We start from the raw sequence: 18,086 nt of genomic DNA, 5'->3' as shown, positions 1-18,086 counted from the left end.
TGGCATCTTAAGTCCACATGAGCTAGTGCCAAAGGCCTACAGACAACAAGATAATAAAGTGTGAAGCTGGATGAACACAGCAGGCCAAGCAGCATCTCAGGAGCACAAAAGCTGACGTTTCGGGCCTAGACCCTTCATCAGAGAGGGGGATGGGAGAGGGAACTGGAATAAATAGGGAGAGAGGGAGAGGCGGACCGAAGATGGAGAGTAAAGAAGATAGGTAGAGAGGAGAGTATAGTTGGGGAGGTAGGGAGGGGATAGGTCAGTCCAGGGAAGACGGACAGGTCAAGGAGATGGGATGAGGTTAGTAGGTAGGAAATGGGGGTGTGGCTTGGGGTGGGAGGAAGGGATGGGAGAGAGGAAGAACAGGTTAGGGAGGCAGAGACAGGCTGGGCTGGTTTTGGGATGCAGTGGGGGGAGGGGAAGAGCTGGGCTGGTTGTGTGATGCAGTGGGGGGAGGGGATGAACTGGGCTGGTTTTGGGATGCGGTGGGGGAAGGCGAGATTTTGAAGCTGGTGAAGTCCACATTGATACCATTGGGCTGCAGGGTTCCCGAGCGGAATATGAGTTGCTGTTCCTGCAACCTTCGGGTGGCGTCATTGTGGCACTGCAGGAGGCCCATGATGGACATGTCATCTAAAGGATGGGAGGGGGAGTTGAAATGGTTAGTGACTGGGAGATGCAGTTGCTTATTGCGAACCGAGTGGAGGTGTTCTGCAAAGCGGTCCCCAAGCCTCCACTTGGTTTCCCCAATGCAGAGGAAGCCACACCAGGTACAATGGATACTGTATACCACATTGGCAGATGTGCAGGTGAACCTCTGCTTAATATGGAAAGTCATCTTGGGGCCTGGGATAGGGGTGAGGGAGGAGGTTTGGGGGCAAGTGTAGCACTTCTTGCGGTTGCAGGGGAAGGTGCCGGGTGTGGTGGGGTTGGAGGGCAGTGTGGAGCGAACAAGGGAGTCATGGAGAGAGTGGTCTCTCCGGAAAGCAGACAAGGGTGGGGATTGAAAAATGTCTTGGGTGGTGGGGTCGGATTGTAGATGGGGGAAGTGTCGGAGGATGATGCGTTGTATCCGGAGGTTGGTGGGATGGTGTGTGAGAACGAGGGGGATCCTCTTTGGGCGGTTGTGGCGGGGGCGGGGTGTGAGGGATGTGTTGCGGGAAATGCGGAGACACGGTCAAGGGCGTTCTCGACCACTGTGGGGGGAAAAGTTGCGGTCGTTGAAGAACTTGGACACCTGGGATATGCGGGAGTGGAATGCCTCATCCTGGGAGCAGATGCAGCGGAGATGGAGGAATTGGGAATAGGGGAAGGAATTTTTGCAGGAGGGTGGGTGGGAGGAGGTGTATTCTAGGTGGCTGTGGGAGTCGGTGGGCTTGAAATGGATATCAGTTACAAGCTGGTTGCCTGAGATGGAGACTGAGAGGTCCAGGAAGGTGAGGAATGTGTTGGAAATGGCCCAGGTGAACTTGAGGTTGGGGTGGAAGGTGTTGCTGAAGTGGATGAACAGTTCGAGCTCCTCTGGGGAGCAAGAGGCGGCGCCGATACAGTATTCAAGCCCTCGCCTACAGACAACATTTCAGCCATCTAAGAAGGGACACTGGTCAAACAAATGTTGAATTTGAAAGGATTAAACAAAGTAATTTTGATAGGTGGATAAGGGCATTAAAAATAGACCAAACATATGGCGCTTTTGGAGAGGCCATTATTTTGGAGGAGTTCAAAAATTCACTTCCTGAGGTCGTGAGAACTCATGTGGAAGAACAGAGTTAAAACTGCAAGATTAGCAGCTGAAATGGCTAATGGTTATGAATTGGTTTATAAATCAAAGTTTAGCTTCCAGCATCAATTTCAATCTGTGAGGAATAGAAACTGGGGAAAAGAAAAATCCTCAAGTGGTATGGAAAAGGAGATTTCATTGAAGATAGTTTATGACCGGTTGAAAAGGAGTGAGGGGGAACAAGCAGTCAAAATGTTCAGGCGTGAAGTCACAGCGTTAGTGGTGTAGAAAAAGGAGTGGGAAGATGGGCGTGGGAAACAGGGTAAGCCAGTGAATTTTATTCAAGTGGTAAACGAGAGCACAGTGGAAGCTAAAAAGTTGCACCAGAATGTATAACCTCGTCAGCAGCTGGGTGAGAAGAAAGTGCCAGAACTCCTTAAACTTGTAAGCACAAGGTTTCCCCTTATATGTCAGGAGAAGCAGGTAAAGAATTTACAATTTTAAGAAACTTAGGAGCATGTTAATCTTTAGTAAGAGATGAAGACATACGTAATTCAGAAGGAGCATTGCCAGAGAAAGTAGTAATATGTAGAATTCAAGGCAATTTGAGAAGTGCTCCCTCATATAAACTGATGTTGGAGTGTCCAGTGAAAAGTGGAGAAGTGGTGGTAAAAATGCTGGAGGAATTCTCGGCTCCCGAAATACAATTTTTTCTTCTTAACAATATAGCTGGATTGCAGGTGGGAGTAATGCCTGCTGTAGTTGACAAGCCTGTGGAGATTCAGGCAACTGATGTATTACATGAAGTGTATCCTGGGATTTTTCCTGACTGTGTAATAGCAAGGTCACAAAGCTTGAGGCAGGGGGAGAAATCGAAGAATAAAGACAAGGAGGTTGTGGTACAATCATCACAGACCATGTTTGATCAGTGGTTGAGACTCAACACGAACAAGTGAAGGGCAAAGTGGATATTTGTAGTTCAGTGAAATTAACTGATTTACAACAGAGATGAAAAACTGAAGCAGTTGGATTAAACCACATACGCAGAAAAAGAATCTTGAGTGTATCCCAAAATATTTCTATCTTAAAAATGAGGTCTTGATGAGTCAATGGAGACCATAACATTCTCAGGAGGATGAGAAATGGGCAGACGTTCATCAAGTTGTATACCGGTGGGTTATAGAAAGGAGTTGTTGTGGGTGGCACATGAATTAGCAGTAGGAAGTCATTCTACAGTGAGCAAAACTCAAGCCAAAATACAAAAATATTTTTACTGGCCTTGACAGCATATGGATGTAGCTGAATTTTGCCAGACACGTGTCATATGTATCCGGTACTTGGAAAACCTCAGGCAGCGATAAACCAGTACCTCTAACACCCATTACTGCATTTGAGGAAGTTTTACAAGGGTCTTAATTGATTGTGTTGGACCGCTACCTGAAACGAAAAGTGTGTATCAGTATTTGTTGACCATTATGGATGTGTCCACTAGATTTCCAGAGGCCATTTCATTACACAAAGTCACAGCTAAAAGGGTTATAGAGGAGTTACTCCAATTTTCACGACATACGGACTACCCACAGATCAGATCAAAGGTCAAATTTTACATCAAATTATTCAGATCAGATTATGGATAGCTTAGGAATAAAACAATTCAAATCCACTGCATACCATCCAGAATAGCTGGGAGCATTACAACGGTGGCAACAAACTTTAAAGACCATGCTGATGGCTTATAGTCAAGACTATCCAGAGATTGGGATAAAGGAATTCCATTTACACTTCTTGCAATTAGGGATGCACCAAATCAATCTGTCAAATTCAGTCCATTTGAATTAGTTTTTGGGCATGAGGTGAAAGGACCGCTTTCAATTAGTGAGTCAGAGTTCCAAGACCACATATTTGGACTGTCAAATTTTAGGGAAAGATTAAATTGAGTGGGTGAGTTGGTTAGACAGCATTTCAAAGGAGCACAGCATATGAATAAAAAAGGATATCCTCAACTGTCACAGAACTCAAGTACAGATGTACAGTGAAAAGCCTTAAAAAAGACAAATAAATAAGTAGTTGCCTTGCTTTATAAATATGAGACATAGTTAAAAGGATAGTCATTACAGTCATATAAACAAAGTACACATCAACATCCTATTGCAGTGGCTAAGTGCAGGGGTTTCCACATGTGGTTTGACCAGATGTACCAGACCCCAGTCCAACAACGTTCCCCGCTCCGCTCCAAGCCTTCGGTCCACTCCACATTGGCTTTCAGCTGCTCCAAGATTAAGTTTTTTTTTATCTCTGGGACCGCCTCCCCTCGCTTGCCTCCACTTCAGGCCTCAATTCCCCTCACTTCCCTCCACCCCGGGACTGCCTCTGCAACAGGACTACCATCCCCAAACCTCAAATGATCAAAAGGTATTTTAATAGGGAAGGAAAGCAAAAAGAGAATTTGCTACTGGTTACGACACAGTGAAGAAGCAAGTCTAGAGGACTCTGAATTGAACATTCCTCCAATGAAGTTGGAGAAATTATTGACTTACAAAAAACAAAGAACAAAGTACAAAACAGCACAGAAGCAGGCCCTTCAGCCCTCCAAGCCTGCGATGCTGCATTTTTCCCTTCCTGCTGAACCTATCTTCATTACAGGATCCCTCCATTCCTTTCCAATTCGTGTATTCATCCAGATACTTCTTGAATGCTGCTATTGTGTCTGCTTCCACCATCGCTTCTAGCAGCATGTTCTAGACACTCACCACCATTTGTGCAGAAAACTTATCTCACATATCTCTTTTAAACTTTCTCCCTCACAGCTTGAACCTGTGTCCGCAAACTATTAACTGCTCCATCCTGGGATAACAGCCTCATACTTCCCACTCTATCTCTACATTCACAAAATTTTTAAACTTCCACCAGATCACCCCCTTAACATCGTATATTCCAGTGAAAACAAACCCAGTCTATTCAACCTTTCGTCGTGGCTAAAATCCCTCATTCCAGGCAACATATTGGTAAACCTTTTCTGTATATCTCCAAAGCATTCACGTCCTTCTGGTAGTGTGGTGACCAGAACTGTACACAATATTCCAAATGTGGCCTAACTAAAATTCTATAAAGCTGCAACATAACTTGCCTACCCTTATACTCAATGCCCATTCCAATGAAGGCAAGCTTGCCATAGGTCATTTTTACTACCTTTTCTACCTGCACTGCCACCTTCGGTGATCTGTGACCTGCACGCACAGATCCCTTTGGATATTAATACTCCGAAGGGTTCTGGCATTCACTGTATAATTTCCACCTGTACTTGAATTTCCAAAATGCATCACCTCATATTTGTTCAGATTAACTGATCTATATCCTGCTGTATCCTCTGACAATCCTCCTCACTATCAACTACTCCACCAATCTTTGTATTGTCTGCAAACCTACTAATTAGACCAGCTACGTTTTCCTCCAAATCATTTGTGTAGATCACAAACAGCAGTGGTCCCGCATTAATCCCTGTGCAGTATCACTACTCACAACCCTCCATTCTGAAAAGCATTCTTCCACTGCTACCCCCTGTTTCCTATGACTAAGTCAGCTCTGTATCCATCTTGCCAGCTCAAACCTGATACTGTGTGACTTCACCTTTTGTGCCAGTCTGCCAAGTGGGAACTTATCAGAGGAAAACTGAAATGACCTGAAAGTGTTACCTTTAACACATAGGAGATACGTGGGAATAAGGTGGGAAGTACTAATCTAATTACACATGATGTAGATATAGGACAGGCTTAATTCTCTAAAGTTGGCACAGGTTCAAATGGACATTAAACACATGGTCAAAGACCAACATAATCCAAGTGAGTTGCAGTGACTATAGTTCACCTACAGTAATGGTGCCAAAACCAGGTGGTACCCACTGATTATGTGTGGACTATTGTAATGTCAATGCAGTTACAAAGTATGATTCTTGTTGTATTCCACATTTAGAAGACTGTATTGAGAAGATGGGACAAGCAACTTATATTTTTAAGTTGGACTTTCTTAGAGCATACTGGCAGGTACCTTTATTCAAAATAGTGAACACAATTTAGGCTTTCATGACACTGAATAGACCATATCAATTTAAAGTCATGCCATTTAGTACAAAATATGTGTCAGCCACATTTCAAAGACTACCCAAGAAAGTCATTTCTAGATTACACAATTGTATAGTGTACATTGATGACCTGGTAATTTTTAGTCACACATGGAAAGAACATTTGCAGCATCTATCAGAATTGTTCAATTGACTCTGGGAGGAAGGCTTGGTGATCAACTCAGCTAAGGATGAGTTTTCCATGTTATTGGGCATTGACAGATGGCCCCAAAGGATGTGAAAACGAAGGTTATTGGACAGTTCCCCAAGCCCTTGACGATCAGGGCAGTACTACAGTTCCTGGGATTGAGTGGGTTTTATTGGAATTTCGTGCATGGTTTTATTAATGTGGTTGCTCCCTTAAATGACTTAACTGAAGAAGTGAAGAAAGTTTCAGTGGACTGCAGAATGTCAGAAGACATTTGACAGCCTGAAAGTTGTGTTAACCACTGTCCCAGTGTTAGCCACCTCAAATTGCGCAAAGTCATTCCAGATGGATTTTGGTGCAAGAGATGAGTGTTGGTGCTATACTTTTACAAGAAGACAACAAGATGGTAGAAAGCCCTACTAGATATTGTTCAATTTTCTGGAAACATCAACAGAAATATTCCATGACTGAGAAGGAAACCTTGAGCCTGGTGTTGGCATTGCATCATTTCAACATTTATATTGCCAGTAATTTGTTTGAGACAATTGTACATACTGATCATAACCGTTAAGTTTTTAGAGAAATTTAAGGACAAAGATTCCAGACTGTTTAAATGGAGATTCGTATTGCAAATTTGGAAATTATACAGGTGAGAGGACAAGACAATGTAATTCCCAACGCGTTGGTGTGATTTTGATGAAGAAAGATGAAACGTTCAGCAGCAGGAATAAATGGCCTGAAATAGATTGTAGTCATGAATGTTTGCATGTTTAGAATCAATGTAATAGATATGTACTGTAGTGGACTAATAGAAGTTTATTTTTAATAAAGTCATATTTGTTTATTGATTGTTCAATTTTTTTAAGAGAGAGATGCGATGGTGCTTTACCTTTAAGAGGTTATTTTGTCCTTGTTTCTTTAAAGAGAGATTGAACTAGAGGCACCACGCTGTCTACTGAAAATCACTTGAATAAACAGTTTGGAAGGCCTTGGGTTTTCTTTTAATACAGTCTGAATGGGTGTGGACAGTTCTCACAGGTTAGGGTTTCTGAAATTTGTTTTTTTTTAGTAGCTTAAGGAACTATTGGGGTCTCAACAGACTTTGGAAGCTTCAGTGAATGTCTCCTGGCTCTTAATCGCACTGAAATTTCTCTTGAATTTTTTTTACCTCCTGGATTGGAGAACTGAATTTGAAATTTTGTCTGATTTTTCTTTTTTGCCAATCGGTATATTTATGGGATGTTGCTATATTAGAAAAACTAATTAGTAATAATTACTGGATCTATTATTCTGTTAAGTTTTCCAATAGAGTTGTTATTCTATATTCCTCTTTCTCTTGTTGAATTTTAACTGCAGTGTTTAAATAAATTTAAGTTTTCCTTAACATTGCATTGAATCTTGAACAGGCACTTCACATCTGCCTTTAAAACTAAAAAGTTAGGGTTGAGATATCTTCTTAAAGTATTTTGAGAGGGTCTGATCTGGTCCATAACAGTTGGATGCTGCTCCAAAAGCTTGTGATTTCAAATAAACCTATTGGACTATAACCTGATGTCATGTGACTTCTGACTCTGTCCACCCCAGTCCAACACCAGCACCTCCACAAGTTGGATGCTTGAGGGAATTTGCCGCAAAGTAGATGAGCTGAAATCTGAGCTTCAAACAATGCAGCACTTCAGGGAGAGGGTAGAGTTACCTGGATGCTATGTTTGAGGTGGTCGTCACACCCGTTAGATGAACTATGTCAAATTCAGTCAGTATTAGGGCAGCACAGTGGCTCAGTGGTTAGCATTGCTGCTTTCACAGTGCTAGGGGCCTGGGTTCAATTCCCCCTTGGGCAACTGTCTGTGTGGAATTTGCACTTTCTCCCCGTGTCTGCACAGGTTTCCCCGGAGATGTGCAGGCTAGGTGGATCGATCATGCTAAATTGCCCATAGTGTCCAGGGGCGTGTCGGTTAGGCGTATTTGGGGAATGGGTCTGGATGGGATGTGCTGAGGTTCAGTGTGGACTTGTTGGGCCAAAGGGCCTGTTTTCACACTGTGGGTTCTATGGATTGTTCAGGGACAGAAGGCTGTGGCTACAAGCGAGGCAGATAGAGGGATGTAGGAGGTAGTGCTAAAGGAGCTGCAGCCCTTGAGCTTGTCTATTAGGTTTGAGATGCTTGCTTCCTGTGTGGATGAGAGTGGGGATTATAGGGAGAATGAGCAAACTGACCGTAGCACCATTGGACATAGGGGGAGAAAAGAGAAATGTAGTTGTAATGGAGGATAGTACAGTGACAGGAAAAAACACTATTCTCCATGGATGGGATCAAGAGTCCTGAAGGTGGTAATGTTTGCCTGGGTCCAGGATATTTCATCAGAGCTGTAGAGGAACCTGGTACAGGGGTGGGTCCTCAGGTCTGAGGACCCACCAATGATATAGGTAGAAAGAGGTTTGAGGTTCTGCAGAGGGAATAAAGAGCAGCTATGTGCTAAATTAGAAGGCTGAACCAAAAATGTAATACACTTTGGGTTACTACCTGAGCTGCGACCTAATTTGCAGAGTCAACAAGACTAAATAGGTAAACAATTGATGTGGGAGAAACTGGCTTGAATTCATGGGATATTGGCATCAGTACTGGGGAAGGAGGGAGCTGTTCCAATGAGTCGGGCTCCACCTGAATCATGTTGGGACCAGAGTCTTTGCAAATTGCATAAGTAGGGCTGTGGATGGGGCTTTAAACTAAATAATAGGGGCACAGGTTCAGTTACATGGAAAATAATGGAAACAGTTAAAGACGGGGAGGGCTCAGCAGAAGTTAAAAGTTTCCAGAACAAATGTTATAGGACAAAGAGGCGTCAGGTAGCTAACCTCAGGCACGGCAGATAAGGGGACAACAATGAGAACAGAGCATCAATGCAGGACTGACGCTTTGTGCTTAAATGCACACAGTACATGAAACAAGGTAAATGGGCTTCTAGCATGAATTAAAATTGGCAGGTAGGATGGCAGCAAGGGGATCAGGGCAGGGAACTAAATATTACAGAATACAAATTCATTTGAATGGTCAGGCAGATGGGCAGGAGGTTGGTGTTGACTTGTCAGTAAGAAATGAAATTAAGTTGAAACAAGAATGATATAATGTCAGAAGGCATGGAATCTGTGTGGTAGAGTTGAACTGTAGAAGAAACAGGATCCTGATGTGAGTTGTGTACAGGCCTCCTCACAGTAGTCAGGATGTGGGGCAGCAGATAAACCAGATGAAATAAAAGGCTTACGTATGGAAGGCACTATTACAAAAATCTGGAGGGACTTCAATATGAGGATGGATTGGGAAAATCAGGTTGCTGACAGATGTCAAGAAAAGGAATTCATGGAATGTGTGTGAGAATTTGTTTTGAAGTAGCTTGAGGTTGACTCCACTCGGGTTTAGTGATGTATAATGAGGCAGACTTGATTAAGAAGCTTAAGGTGAGGGAACGCTTAGGGGGCAGTCACCATAATAGGATAGAATTCACCCTGCAGTTAGAGAGAGAGTACCGGGAATCAGATACTAAGGTATTACAATTCAACAAAGGTAACTACAAAACATGAGAGAGGAAATGGTCAGAGTTGATTGGAAGGGTAGCCTAGCAGGGAAGACAGTAGACCAGCGATGGCAGGAGATTCTGGGGGGAGTTTGGGAGTCATAGCAGGAATTCGTCCCGAGGAAGAAGAAACATACTAAAGGGAGGATGAGGCAGCCACGGCTGACAACAGAAGTCAGGGACAGCATAAAAGTGAAAGAAAAAAACATACTCTATGGTGAAGATTGTGGGAAGCCAGAGGATTTGGAAGTCTTTGAAAACCAGCAGAGGATAACTAAAAAAGCCATAAGGGTGGAGAAGATGAAATATGAGAGCTAATGAGTAATATACAAGAAGATTACAAGAGTTCTTTTAGATATCTAAAAGGTAAGACAGAGCGGATATTAGACCACTAGAAATTGAGGGTAGAGAAGTAGCAATGGGGAACAAAGAATTGGAGGAGGAACTGAATAGGTATTTTGCATTACTTTTTGCATTGAAGAAACCAGCAACATGCCAAAATTTCAGTAGATTCAAGGGCGAGTGTTAGTATTAGTGGTTTTCACTAAGAAGAAGGTGCTGGAGAAGGTGATAATTCTGCAGGCAGAAAAAATAACCATGTTTGAATGGACTACACCTTACAGTTCTGAAGGAGACAGCTGAGGAAACAGGATGCTTGGAGGTAATTTGTCAGTATTACGAAGTTGGGTAGAGTATTCACGAATTGGAAGACATGAATTTGGAATTTGTTGGTAAAAATGATCACGGGGAAAAGAGTGCCATGGTCCCTTTAACAGATTGTACTTTGTCTGTGCTTGGAAGTCTATTATCGCAGGTGCCCAACTAGAAACATTTTGTATAGAACATCCAAGTAGCATTTTTCCAAGACAAGAAGTATTAATTTGGCAAGTAATTTAAATGAAGCACCTCGATACAGAAAGCCAAATGAATTTAAGTCTAATGGTGTTGACAACCTGAAACCAAGCATATTATAAGAATGTGTTTATGTCATTACGGATATATAAGGCGAGGGCATTTGGAAATTCAGGGAGAGCCATCCACCACTTGCCAGAGTTAGCACCATTCAGCTCCCAGAGAAAGCCCATCTAATTAATCAATGGTACCATGGTATTTCAGCTCAAGTCCTCACTGAAGTAATGATAGAGATAAAATATCCCTGTCAGCAGAATTAGTGGAAGAAAGGCATTTGTGAAGACAGCAGAGATGACAGCATTTTCCAGAAGACAGTCTTTGTGAAATTGGAGAGATTAAGCTATAATTTATTGCGGCTTATTAATTGGGTTTATATTAGTGGGACTTGTCTTTATTTAAACAGCATTCCAATCGAATTTAGACCAGTAGGGAGTAGTTAGCAGTCGAAGGGAGAATTGTCAGTTTGTTACTAATTTTGTTAATCTGTTCATTGTTGGGTTAAATAAATAAATTATTTCTTGTTAATTGTAAAGTAGAGATCAGGGATTTTCTTTCCTTTAACCACACTTTTTTAATGGACTGAGGGGAAAGGCAAGCTTCTCAGGGTGTATCGGGGGTAATTATTAGAAGGGAACTTCTAATCCAATCGTAGCAGATTTGGGCTTGTGTTTTGGTTTAACTATCAGAGGCGTTCGACCATTCTCCTGTCATAACATCAGGAGTTAGGGAGGGTCCCAGGAGATTAAGTGTGGCTAATACGATACCCTCTGTTTTAAGAAGGAGGGATGCAGAAGATAGGAAACTGTCGGCTGACTAGCCTGATCTGCATCATTGGTAGGATTTTACAGTCCATTATTGCAGATGAGGTTGTGAGTACTTGGAAGTGCATGATAAAGTACAGCCTTCGTCAAAGGGTGGTCATCCTATGATATAAAAGGGTATTGTATTGTCTTGTCATGCCTAACAAAGCTGTCAAAATTCTTTGAGGGGGTAATGAGCAAGTTAGATGAAGTAGATTCAGTGGACATGATTTCCAGAAGAGAGATAATGGGAAGTGCAGATGTTGGAGAATCCGAGTTAACAAAGTGTGGAGCTGGATGAACACAGCAGGCCAAGCAGCATCTTAGGAGAACAAAGTTGACGTTTTGAGCCTAGACCTTTCTGATGAAGGGTCTAGGCCCGAAATGTCAGCTTTTGTGCCCCTAACATGCTGCTTGGCCTGCTGTGTTCATCCAGCTCTACACTTTGAGTTCCAGAAGGTCTTTGACAAGATGCTGCACAGGAGGCTGTTAAATAACATGAGATCCAATGGTGTTAAGGGCAAACTACTAAAATGGATAGAGGATGGGCTGACTGGCAGAAGGTAGATTAAGGGATTTTTTTTCAGTTTGCTAGTCTGTGACTAATGGAGTTCTGCAGGAGCCCCCGATGGAGCCACAACTACTCACCATAGACATTAATGATATGGACGAAGGAACTAAAGGCATTTCTTGCCAAGTTTACAGATGACACAAGATAGGTGCAAACACAAAGCAGTGGAAGATGGAATACAATGTGGCATTGTATACATTTTGGGAAGAAGAATGGAGACAATGGCTATTTGCAAAATGTGATGAGGCTTCAGAAATCTGAAGTGTTGAGGGACTTGGATTCAGGATTCTCTTAAGGTTAACATGCAGGCTCTGTTGGCTGTTAGGAAAGCAAATGCAATGTTGGCGTTCATTTCAAGAGGGCCGGAAAACAAAAGCAGAGAGTTACTGTGAGGCGATATAAGACCACATTTGGGACATTGTGAGCAGTTTTGGGCTACGTATCTAAGGAAAGATGTGCTAGCATTAGATGGGGTTCAGAACAGGTTTACAAGGATGCACCCATGGACGAAGGGATAGTCATGTGGTTTGAGGACTCTGGGTCTGCACTTGATGGAGTTTAGAAGGATGAAAATTGACCTTATTGAAGCCTAGTGAATACTGAGCGACCTGAACAGACTGATGCGGAGAAGGTTTTCACTAGCAGGAAAGGCAAAGTACTGATGATACAGCATCAGGGTTAGGGGGTGATTTTTTAGAACTGAGATGAGGAGGGATTTCTTTTGCCAGAGGATGGTTAATCTGTGGAATTTATTGCCACAGAGAGCTGTGGAAGGTACAACAATGAGTGCATTTAAGACATAGAACATAGAACATAGAACATTACAGCACAGTACAGGCCCTTTGGCCCTCGATGTTGTGCCAACCTGTCATACCGATCTCAAGCCCATCTAACCTACACTATTCCATGTACATCCATATGCTTATCCAATGACGACTTAAATGTACCTAAAGTTGGCAAATCTACTACTAAGACAGCGATAGATATGTCCTTGATTAGCAAAGGGATGAAGGATTGCAGGAAAAGGCCTGGGAATGGGATTGACAAACATATCAGCCATGATAGAATGGCAGATTTTATCACTGGGCTAAAAAGCCTAATTCTGCTCCTATATCTCATGGTCCTATAGAGCTATATGGATCAAAGGCAGGTATACAGAATTCAACTACAGATCAGCCATGATCTCATTCAAAGGTGGAAAAGGCTTGTGGGGCTGAATGGTCTAATCCTGTTCCTGTGTTCCAGAAATGGTGATGACATACCTCTGAACAAGTGAGACTTGAACCCATGTCTCCTGGTTCAGAGATAGGGGCATTAACTCTGTGCCACAAAAGCCTTAAATGATCCTAATTTAGCAATCACCCAATTTAGTTTTTCATCACCCATGTTCCAATTAATAAAATTCAATGCAATGTCCGGCAAGGGCAATGCAGATCAATGCATGGTAAAGTAGGGCTGAGTCAGTAGGGCTTCGTGTAGAGTGGTTCTGTCTGGCAAATCTGTTAGAATTATTTGAAGATGAAACAAGCATGTTAAACAAAGCAGATCCAATGGACATGATCTATACGGATTTCCAGAAGGTCTTGGACGAGGTGCTACACTGGAAGCTGCTGAATGAGATGTGCCCATGGTGTTAGGAATTGAAAACTGATGTGAAGTACCTATTTATTTACCCCGCAATTTCTTTGCCTCCCCATTGGTATGTTGACAGTGCCTTCACTGTGAAAAGTAATGCAAAGTTCCTATTCAGTTCCTCCACCATTCCTTTGTTCCATATCACTACTCTCCAGCCTCACTTTCCAGTGGCTTAATGTCCACTCTTCCCTCTGTCTTACCTTTCTGATATCAAAAAGAACTCTTTCAATGGTCTTTTATACCACTTGCGAGCGTACTACCATATTTCATCTTCTCCCCATTATTGCTTTTTCAGTTACCCTTCGCTGTTTTCAAGGGCTTCCAAGTCCTCTGGCTTCCCATTAGTCAAGGTGACGATGGATTATTAATCCAGAGATCCAGGCAATGATCTAGGCACCCAAGTTCAAATCCAGCTATTGTACATGGTGGAATTTGAATGCAATGAAAATCTGTAATTAAGAAGCTAATGATGACCATGAAACCATTGTCAATTGTTGGAAAAATCTATCTGGCTCACTAATGCATTTTAGGGAAGGAAACAGCCATCTTTGAAGACATCTTTGCAGTCATTAAACGTGGAGCTGGAAAAGCACAGCAGGTCAGACAGTGTCCAAGCAGCAGGGAAGACAACATTTGGGCTGAAACTTCTTGTCAGGACTGCGGAGGGGCAGCAGAGACCAGAAACAAAAGGAGGGTGTGGCTGCCGGAGAGGGTAAGTGGGATGGAGATAAGTGGAAGCAAGTAGGGGGTTATTGTGGTTGGTTAGTGAAAAGGGTGGAGTGGATAGGTGAATCGGAAGATGGACAAGTTGGGGCTAGAGGAATTTTGAAGCTGGTGAACTCAATATTCAGGCCATTGGGCTGTAAACTCCCAAGGTGAAATATCAGGTGTTGTTCCTCCAGTTTACATTTGGCTTCACACTGACAATGAAAGAGGCCAAGGATAGACAGGCTACCAGGGGAGTGGGAGAGGAGTTAAAGTGGATGGCAACCGGAAGATTGGGTCAGTTGGTGCATGCAGAGTGCAGGTGCTCTGTGAACCAGTCTCTGAACCTGTGTTTGGTCTCCTTGATATACAGGAGACCACATCGGGAGCAATGGATGCAGCAGATGAGGTTAGATGAAGTGCAGGTGAATCTCTGCTCGATTTGGAAGGATTGTTTGAGGCCTTGGGCAGAGGTGAGGGGGAGGTGTAGGGGCAGGTGTCCACCTCCTGCAGTTGTAGGGAAAGGTACTGGTGTGGTGGACAGGTTGGTGGGGAATGCGGAGCTGACAAGGGGGTCGTGGGCTAAACAGGCCCTGTGGAAAGTGGACAGGGTCGGGAGGGAAATATCTTTTTGGTGGTGGGGTCTGATCGTAGGTGGCAGAAATGTCGGAGGATGATGCATTATATTAGTAGATTAGTGGGGTGTTATGTCAGGAGTAAGGGGACTCTATCCTTATTACTGTTGCAGGGAGATAGTTTGAGGACCAAAGCATGGGAAAGGGGGAGATGGGTTGTGGGGAAACTTCAATATCAAAAACAGAACCTGATGAAGAAGCCCAGCCGGTCTGGCAGCATCTGTGAGAAAAAAAAATTCAGGTAGTGTTTCGGGTCTCGTGACCCTTCCTCAGAACCGGTGGTAGCTAGGAAAAGTCCGTTTATGTTCAGAAGATAGGGGGATGGGGTTAGGAGTAAACAATAGGATAAAGAATAGAGCCTAGAGAGAGAGAAGAGTAGTTGGATAGACAAAGGAGTTGATAATGATCTAGTTAGGAGGGGGAATAGCTGTTAATGGGTTCTGTTAGTGCCTCACCTGTAAACTTTGTTTGTGCCCTTGGATACAGGGGAGAGAGGGGGTAAATGGGCAGGTGTTACATCTACACTGGTTGCAGGGAAAGGTGCCACAGGTCTGTGGGAGTGTATTGGGAGTAAAAGAAGAGTGGACCAGGTTGTCCCAGAAGGAGAAGTCCGTGCGGAATGCAGACAAGGGAGGGGAATAGGTCTGGTGGTGGCATCTTACTGGGTGCGGCAGAAATGGCATCTAATGATTTTCTGGATATTTATGCTGGTGGGATGGAGGTAAGGACAAGGGGGACGCTATTGCTGTTGCGGGAGGGAAGAGAGGGGGTGAGGACGGAAGCGCGGGAGATGGTTCAGACATGGTTGAGGGCCCTGTCAACAACAGTGCTGGGGAATCCTCAGTTGAGGAAGAAAGTGAACATTTCGGAGGCTCACTTGTCGAAGTAGGCCTCGTCTGAACATATGCAACGGAGACAGAGGAACTGAGAGAACGCGATGGAGTGTTTACAGGAAGCAGGGTGCAAGGATGTATTAAAAATCAAAGAACTGTGGATGTTGTAAATCAGGAACAAAAACAGAAATTGCTGGAAAAGCTGAGCAGGTCTGGCAGCATCTGTGAAGAAAAAAATCAGAGTTAACGTTTTAGGTCTGGTGACTCTTCCTCAATTCTGATGTTTTTCTCTATAGATGCTGCCAGACCTGCTCAGTTTTTCCAGCAACTTCTGTTTTTGTGCAAGGATGTATTGTCCGGCGAGCTGTTGGAGTTGATAGGTTTATAATGAATATTTGAGTCTATCCCCAGAAATGTCAAGCAAGTGAAGAGAGGAACTAGAGATGAATGAACTTGAAATCGATGAACTTTTCCAATTCCGGACAAGAGGAAAGCAGCACCGATAATATTATCAATATATCAGAGAAAGAGTTGTGGGTGAAGGTTGGAACCCACGACAGGACAGGTGTAAATGGGGCCCATGCAGGTAGCCACGGCCCCACTCTGACCTGAAGAAAATGGGAGGATTTAAAAGAAAAGTTGTTGAGAGTGAGGACAAGCTCGGCCAAGCAGAGAAGGGTAGTGGTGGGTGGGGACATTTCAGGCCTCTGCTGCAGGAAGAAGAAGAAACCCCTAAAAATATCCTGGTGGGTGGTGGACGTGAAAATGGATTGCACGTCCATGGTAACGGGGAGGTGGCTAGAGCCTGTAAACTAGAAAATAAAGCATCTGGGGAATTACGGATGTGTGTGGGAGAAAAGATCGAGTCAATGTAGGAAGAGATGAGTTCTATAGGGCAAGTGCAAGCTGAAACAACGGGTCTGCCCAGACAGGCCTGTGTGTGGACTTTTGGAAGGAGGTAGAAGCAAGTTGTGCGGGGCTAAGGGGCAATGGGGAGGAGGTCAGTTCATGAGGGGAAACTACAGTCCCCAAAGTAGGAGGATATCTGGTAGGAACTTTTCTGAAGAAGGGTCTAAACCCAAAGCATCAGCTTTCCTGCTCCTCTGATGCTGCTTGGCCTGCTGTGTTCATCCAGTTCTACACCTTGTTGTCTCAGATATCTGGAAGGTCATAGAGTAGAATGCCTCATCCAGGGAGCAGATGCAGCAGAGGCGGAAGAATTGTGTATGGGATAGCATTTTGCAGGAGAGTGGGTGAGAGGAAGTATACTCGAAGTAATTGTGGGAGTCAGTGGGTTTGAAATGGATATCACTGGTGAGTTGGTAACTGGACATGGTGACGGAAAAGCCCAGAAAGGGTTCGGGGGTATTTGAAATAGTCCAGGTGAATTTGAGGGTGCAGTAGAAGGTGTTGGCGAAGTTGATGCACTGTTTAAGCTCCTCACAGAAGCATGAGGCATCACCGACAGTCATCAATGTAGCAAGGAAGAGGTGAAAGATGGTTCCAGCGTGGTTGTTGAAGAGGGATAGTTCCACAAATCCTACAAAGAGTTAGGCATTACTCGGGCCTATGCAGGTGCCCATGGCCACCCCTTTGTTTTGTAGGAAGTAGGAGGAATCAAAGGAAAAATTGTTGAGGGGGAGGACCAGTGCCACAAAGTGAATGAGAGTGTTGGTGGAGAGGGACTGGTTGGGTCTATGGGAGAGGAAAAAGCAGAGGCCATTTAGGCCATCCACATGAGGATAATGGGTGTATTGGACTAAATGTCCATTGTGAAGATGAGGTGTCAGGACCGAGAATTGAAAGTTTTGGAAAAGGTGAAGGGCTTGGGTTGCGTCCTAATTGTTGGTGGGGAGTTCCTGGACCAAAGGGGAAAGAATGAAGTGAAGATAGGAGGACATGAGGGCAGAAGCAGGCAGAGACTTTGGGTCAACTGGGCAGGCAGGTTTATGGATTTTGGAAAGAATATAGTTTCCCAACTCTGCATCGCCAAATTCTCAAGTTGGAGGCCATGGACGGGGTGATGTCCTAAAGTGATGAGGTTGTCAATGGTCTGGGAGATGAGCTTAGTGATCAGAGGTGGAGTCATAGTCGAGGGGACAGCAAGAGTAGGTGTCAGATTTGGTGTCTGGCCTCAGCGATGTGGAGGTCAGTTTGCCATGCTACTACATGCCCCCTTTGTTGGTGGGTTTAATGGAGTGGTTCGAATAAGTGAGAGAGGTGGAGAGATTCAGGTGATGATGTTGCGGCAGCAGTTGGAGATGAAGAGGTTGAGAAAGGGTACGAGGCCGGGAGGTGGTATCCAGGAAGATGGGGTTTGCTGGAGGCAGGAGAAGGGTCATCAGAGTGTGGGTTGAATTCTTGTTTGAAGGAATAGGCGCAGAAGCACAGGTGGCGGTAAAAGTGCATGACATCGAAGCGAATGTGGAATTCATTC

The 18,086-nt window shown here is 44.0% G+C and overlaps 1 protein-coding gene across 1 annotated transcript in view; it reads right to left on the bottom strand.

The window, feature by feature from the left end:
* The window catches only part of LOC125448620 (neuroligin-1-like), a 404,881-nt gene that overhangs the window by 360,810 nt on the left and 25,985 nt on the right, over positions 1–18,086 (bottom strand). The gene's annotated exons all lie outside the window — the stretch shown is intronic.

Source organism: Stegostoma tigrinum, chromosome 45 (genome assembly GCF_030684315.1).
Source record: "Stegostoma tigrinum isolate sSteTig4 chromosome 45, sSteTig4.hap1, whole genome shotgun sequence".
Taxonomy (NCBI): domain Eukaryota; kingdom Metazoa; phylum Chordata; class Chondrichthyes; order Orectolobiformes; family Stegostomatidae; genus Stegostoma; species Stegostoma tigrinum.
This window is presented reverse-complemented; position numbering and strand designations above follow the sequence as displayed.